At 38.7% G+C, this 7,196-nt stretch overlaps 1 non-coding gene across 1 annotated transcript; it reads left to right on the plus strand.

Moving 5' to 3' along the window:
• Nucleotides 1-631: 631 nt before the first annotated feature.
• Nucleotides 632-738, plus strand: LOC115286104. The gene has a single exon (XR_003905863.1). It is a non-coding gene; the product is annotated as a U6 spliceosomal RNA (small nuclear RNA).
• The last annotated feature ends 6,458 nt before the right edge of the window (nucleotides 739-7,196 follow it).

Genomic DNA, 7,196 nt, shown 5'->3' on the forward strand with positions numbered 1-7,196 from the left:
CGATACCAAGAATTGAACGGACAGAGCTACCCAGTCATACCAAAATACCATTCTAGATAAAGCTGCAGTCAGGAATTATTTTAGGGACAAAATGTTCACAAATAGAAGAGTAAAAAAGGATGGAAGGAGTTATTAAGAAGTAGTTTCATTTTTCTACCCTAGAAAATGCAAGTTGTTTGTGTATTTTTATGGATAGGGTATATTAGATATAACACTGGATATTTTTTAAGTACTAAATATTCAAAAATAGATTAAATAAAACCCTATGAGGCCTCATCAGTTTTTCTGTCTCACAGAAAAGTAGGGTTTAGAGGCAACTAGGTGGCTTAGTTGGTTGAGTGTCCAACTCTAGATTTCAGCTCAGATCATAATCACACATTTGTGGGTTTGAGCCCCACAAAGGGCTCTGTACTGGCAGCATGGAGCCTACTTGGGATTCTGTGTGTGTGTGTGTGTGTGTGTGTGTGTGTGTGTGTCTCCCCTGCTTATGGTGCTCTGTCTCTCCCAATAATAAATAAACATTAAAAAATTTTAATAAACATTTTAAAAAGCAGGGTTTAATATGTTAATGGGAAGGTAACCTGATTTTTTTGAGACAGAAAATGAGCATGGACTTTAAAATCAGATTGCTGTGCTCGCTTCAGCAGCACATATACTAAAGTTGGAATGATTCAGAAAAGATTAGCATGGTCCCTGTGCAAGGATGAGATGCAAATTCGTGAAGCATTCCATATTTTTAGTGCTGATGCACAGGAGCACATGTACCCCAATGTTTTTAGCAGCACTTTCAACAACAGCCAAATTATGGAAAGAGCCTAAATGTCCATCAACTGATGAATGGATAAAGATGTGGTTTATATATTCAATGGACTACTACTTGGCAATGAGAAAGAATGAAATCATGCCATTTTTAGCAACATGGATGAAACTGGAAGGTATAATGCTGAGTGAAATAAGTCATTTGGAGAAGGACAGATATTATATGTTTTGATTCATATGTGGATCTTGAGAAACTCAACAGAAGATTGTGGGGGAAGGGTAGGGGGAAAAATAGATACAAACAGAGAGGGAGGGAGGCAAACCACAAGAGACTATTAAATACAGAGAACAAAGTAGGGTTAGACAGTGGGGTGAGGGAGAGGGAAAATGGGTTGATGGGCATTGAGGAGGGCACTTATTGGGATGAGCACTGGGGGTTGTATGTGAGCCAATTTGACAATCAATTATATTCATAAATAAAAGAGAGATCAATTTAATGAAAAAGAAAAGATCGCCAGGTTTTGAGTTCTTCATCCAGTGTGATCTTAGACAAATTAATGACTCCTTTATGCTCTGATCATCTTGTCTTAAAATGCAAATAATAATTTTAATTACTTCCTAGGGTTGTTGAAAGGACAATCTAAATTAATCCATGGAAGAACTTTTAGTGCTTGGAGTATGGCACACAGAAAAAATTGTAAATGTTATTGTTACTGTTATAAGCCATAATAACTCTTTCCTTATAAAGTGAATTCATGGGATGTTCCAAATGCTTCAGGGCTATCATGATATGCCCTGATAACTAGTAAAGGAGATAAAATTTTTAAAATCCAGGAGTTTAAGTATTAAACAAAACAAAAATGGATCACCTGAAGGATAGCTTGAAGGCTCAGAAAACTTCAGTATAACCAGTATGAAATTATCATATCTTAAGAATGTGTCAGCCAAAAGAAGCAGTTGTTCATCTGTGGGAAGATGCAACAGTAGGCCTTTAGGTTTTATGACTCTTCAATTAAAAAATTTTTTTTTATCTTTGAGAGAGAGAGAGACAGACAGAGACGGAGTACAAGCCAGGGAGGGGCTGAGAGAAAGGGAGACATAGAATCTGAAGCAGGCTCCAGGCTTTGAGCGCTCAGTAAATAGCCTGATGCAGGGCTCGAACTTATGGACTGCAAGATCATGGCCTGAGCTGAAGTTGGATGCTTAACTGACTGAGTCACCCACGGGCCCTGTTTGATGACTCTTTAAAAAGAAAATTGGAGAATCTGATGAAGGTTCTCCTTCATCAGGTTCTCCTTCATCATGATGATGCCAAATTCTCAATTCACCAAAGACAAACATGAAAAAGATCCAACATCATCCACTACCACCATTATAAGAGAAAAGATGTTCACCACCAAAAAATAACAATAGCATATTCTTAGAACAAAGCCAGTGGTTCCCAGAAAGTCTACTATCTAGGGAGATATGGTTTTCTTTTTTCTCCAACACGTGAAAATCTCATTAAACACAAGCAGCATTCTCGCGGACTAGCCCTTGGGATCAAAAGAAAAGTCACAGAGGCAAACATTGGTCCTGTCCATTGCCCAGGGAAAAGGAAGGGTTAGGGTTGGGGTTAGGATTAGGGTTGGGGTTGGGGTGGGGTTGGAGTTGAAGTTAGGGTTAGGGTCAGGAAAAGGAAGCCTTACCTTCTGCCTTTGACCTGCTTTTGCTCCCAGCTGCAACACTATTTCAGATGTGAAGATAAAGATAGGAGATTTTAGGTTTTGATTCTGATCCTGTTACTCCAGAGTCCAACTCAACTGCTACCTCTTGTTTTGATGTTATGCTCATGAAGCAACCTTCTAGGGTCCATTCAGGTCTCCCTCTGGGGAGAGAATGAGTTTACCACATGAATTTTACAGTTTTTTGGCAAGTCACTGAAACAACTTCTGATGAATTAGTTTTCCAGGTAGCTTGATTGTAGGGGGATTGACCGTGCTGATTATGCCTACACAGGTGTTGCTGTTTTAATTTACCTACTAAATGAATCAATTTGCGTTCTGGTGTCAACTTTGGTCTCTTGTAGTTTTTAGCCAACTTGTCCCATCATGTCAGAGCCTGGAACTTCTAGGAAGCAAGAAAATGAAATTTCTAAGGTGTGGAGGCAGCTGATCTTTTCCATGATGATACCACATGTGCACTGTTCCGTTTTCAGGGTCATGCCTTATTTACAGATGTTTACAAGGAACACATAAAGGCTTTATTAATCAAAGGACAACTTGCTGCTGCAAAGAAAGATTTCAGGGTATAGGAACTTAAATAGTCTAGGTAAGAGGTTCAGGGCTGTCCATGTAATCTTGGTCCATAAGGGCAGAGACCCAGCCCAGGGTCCATTAGAGATCTAGGGTTTTTTTCTATCACTCCCTGAGTATTATTGTCAACCACATGGTTGAAACTCAATACATGTGGGAATGAGAAAGAAAATGTCCAGGGCAAGGAGGTCCAACTTAAGGAAAGATTTGGAAGTGACACACAGCACTTTGGCTCATAGCCTACTAGCCCATATTCATTCACAAAGGAGACTGGGACGTTCTGCTCATTGTCATGCTCTGTGACCAAGAATATACAAAACACCTTGATTTCTTTGAATAGTTTGTCTGAACCTGTAAATGAGCCCCATGAAGTGTGTCTAGCCTTAAGAAATTTATATTTTCAGGCACACTAGGGGAATGTGCTTAGTTTTAAAAAATTAGCTCCGAGTTGTTTTGTTTATGTAACTTTTAAATTATGAAATATACCTACAAGAGTGTATGATATGTACATTTAATAGTGACATTATTTTAAAAAGAATAAAATGATTGCTAGTATCTATCACAAAGCTTAAGAAATAGAACTTTGCTGAGGCACCTGGATGGCTCAGACAATTAAACATCCACTTTGGCTAAGGTCATGATTTCACGGTTCCTGGGTTCAAGTCCCAAGTCAGGCTCTGTGCTGACAGGGAGAGCTCCTGTCTTATTCTTTCTCTCTCTCAAAATGAATAAACAAACTTGAAAAAAAGAGACGGGGGCACCTGGGTGACTCAGTTGGTTAAGCCTCTGACTTCGGCTCAGGTTTGTGGGTTCTCATGGTTTGTGGGTTCGAGCCCCGCATTGGGCTCTGTGCTGACAGCTAGCTCAGAGTCTGGAGCCTGCTTCAGATTCTGTATCTCCCTCTCTCTCTGACCCTCCTCTGCTCGCACTGTCTCTCTCTGTCTCTCAAAAATAAATAAAAAGCATTAAAAAAAAAAAAGAGACAGAATTTTGCTAATAGCTTTGCAGGTTCCCATGTGCCTCTTCCCAATCATCCTGCGTCCTCTTCCTCCCAATAAGAGGTAACCTCTACACCAAAATTGGTGGTAATCATTCTCTTACTTTATCATTCTTTTACTACCTGTGTACGTAGTCAGACAAAGAAATACTTTTTGTTCTGCCTGTTCTGAGCTCTTTTTACTTTTGGGGTGCCTGGGTGGCACAGTCAGTTAAGTGTTGTACTCTTGATCTCAGCTCAGGTTGGTTAACTGTTGGACTCTTGATCTCAGCTCAGGTCTGTTTACTGTTGATTTGTAGGATTTTAAAAATATATTGTGGTGGGGTGCCTGGCTTGGCTGAGTTGGTCATGCGACTCTTGATCTTGGGTCTGTGACTTTGAGCCCCACATTGGGTGTGGGGATTACTTAAAAATAAAAATTTTTAAAAATATATTTATATTGTAGATACTGATCCTTAATGGTTTTATGTGTTGCAAACATTTCCCAGTGGTTTGTTTCTTTATTTTTTATTTTGATGAGCAGACGTTCTTAACTATAATGCTGTTGAACGTATTAATATATTTTTTATTGTTTGTGCTTTTGTGACTTGTTAAAAAAATGTTTCCTGGGGCTCCTGGGTGGCTCAGTTGGTTAAGCACTGAATTTGAGCTAGGTCATAATCTCGTGGTTCATGAGTTTGAGCCTTGCGTTGCGCTTGCTGCTGTCAGTGCAGAGCCCGCTTAGGATCCTCTGTCCCTCACCCCACCCCTGCCCCTATACTGTTCCTGATCTCTCTTTCAAAAAAAAAAATTAAGAAAAAAAGAAAAAAATTCTTCCTTATTCCAAAGATACTCTTCCACATTTTCTCTGAATAGCTTTAAAGTTTTTCCTTCTATATATAAGTTTTTGTTCACCTGGAATTGATTTTTGTGGGTGCTCAGGTTGGAAAGGTGAAGAAAATCAGAGAGAAGAAAAAACATCATTAATCCTTTTTTTTCCTATGCATATAAGTTACACTTACTACAACACAAAATTGTAAAATATTGTAAGAAAAGATTTGTATCATGATTTTTTTCCACTTAACATTATATTATAGGAATGTTCCTATACTACTAAAAATTTTTAGGAAACATTATTTTAAATGTTTTTATAGGAGCACCTGGGTGGCTCAGTCAGTTGAGTTTCCAACTTTGGTTCAGGTCCTAATCTCACAGTTTGTAGATTTGAACCTCCTGTTGGGCTTTGTGCTGACAGTGGGAACCTGCTTGGAATTCTCTGTCACCCTCGCTCTCTGCCTCTCCCCCATCCGTACTCTCAGAAATAAACAAACACTTAAATACACACATACATACATACATACATGTTTTCATAAACCTCCATACATCTATAAGTTAGAATTAGGTTTGTTTGTGAGTGACCCAAGCCACAAAATAACGAGTTAATAAGACAGAAGTTAAATTCTCTCTCCCATGTAAGTGGGAGACCTAGGCCATTGTGACAGCTCTGCTCCATGCTCTACGAAGGTATACTTGGACACTACTTTTATCCCTGCTCTGCCACTTCTGAGGCATAGCCCTTGTGCTCATGGTTTAAGATAGCATGTCAACGGTCACATCTACCTCCTAATCAACAGGATGAAGGAAGAAGGGACAATTTGATATACCAAGTGCCTTTTCAGGATGGTTTCTACTATACTTATGTCTCAATGGCCAGAACTTAGTTATACTGCCAAACCCAGTTGCAACAGAAGCTGGGAAATTCAGTTTTTCTGCTAGTTAGCCACATCTCCAGCTAGAAATTCTATCATCCTGAAAGAAAGGAAGCACAGATATTGGGGGAGAGGGTTCTACAGTATATATGTAACAGAATATGTTTAGTCTAGTCCTTCCTTTTTGTATATTTTTATTGTTTCTCCTTTTGTAAATAGCACTTCTATGAACATATCCTTCTATAATTACTTCTTTCTGGTAGATTTCTAGGGTTACAACCTATGGATCAGAATGTATGCTTTTTTTTAAGTGCTTCTTAAAAAAATGGAGTGATGGATAAATGTATTCTCAATATATGCTTGACCAAAAGTTATAGTTTTGATCTGAATGAGCACCCAGAATGTTACCCTATGTCAAGATTCATTTTCCTAAGGGATGAGTACTTAGCGCAGAAAGTCATTGATTAGACTGGGGCTTCTGCTCAACCCATGGTTATTTTCATATCATTGGGTAATAGAAAACAGGAACCATAAATGAACAAGAATTGGCAACTGGTTTGTCCCTCTGATTAGAATTGGAATCAATTCAATACTGTACTGTATACCCATATATGGAGAGAGTCAACTCAAACACAAGAGAAGAGGTGGCAGTAACTTTTTCTTTCTCTAAAGTCCTTGTAGTCACCTTAAATGTATGCCTGTTCCTGACTTGATCTGTATTTTTAAAAGTTAGTAGGGGCACCAAGATGGCTCAGTTGGATAGTGTCCGACTTCGGCTCAGGGCATGATGTCGCATGCTCTGTGAGTTCAAGCCCCACTCATGTTCAGTCTCTCTGTCTCTCTTTCTCAAAAATAAGTAAACATTAAAAAAAAGTATACCTCACTATACTTGTGTTTGAAGGATTGTTGCTGGCAAGAAAATCCACAGCTTTATTAACCGAGGCTCTCTGCATGCTTTATTTTGACTATAGGTCTTACATAGAAACTAAATGGGAAAGCTTTTTTTTTTTTTAAAGAGGAAGAATCTTAGTGTTATTCAGTAATAACCCCTGAACTATTATCTACCAGTACCCCCTCCTTCAACTCAATCTCTTTACTTTTTCCTCTTAGCATTTAAACATACTCAAATGTCTTTCCTCTTTAAAATGAAAACACATAAATAAAAACCTCCGTTGGAATTAACTTCCCTCTCAGTTCTCCCTTCTGTCACAGGCCACATTTCTTGAAAAAGTGAACAGTAATCACTGTCTTGATTTTTCCATTTTGCGTCTGTCATTCTCTCCTTGATGTACTGTGATCTGGCTCCACGGTTTCACTATATATTGCTCTCCCTTACTAAAGCCAACACTAACTCTTGGTTGCAAAAGCCTTCAAAGAGTTACCTTTGCACTTATCTTACCATTTACTTCATAGTAACTGGTACTGTGAAAGATTCCTTCATTGAACTTTTCTCCCACT

This window comes from Suricata suricatta, chromosome 2 (genome assembly GCF_006229205.1).
Source record: "Suricata suricatta isolate VVHF042 chromosome 2, meerkat_22Aug2017_6uvM2_HiC, whole genome shotgun sequence".
Classification (NCBI taxonomy): Eukaryota; Metazoa; Chordata; class Mammalia; order Carnivora; family Herpestidae; genus Suricata; species Suricata suricatta.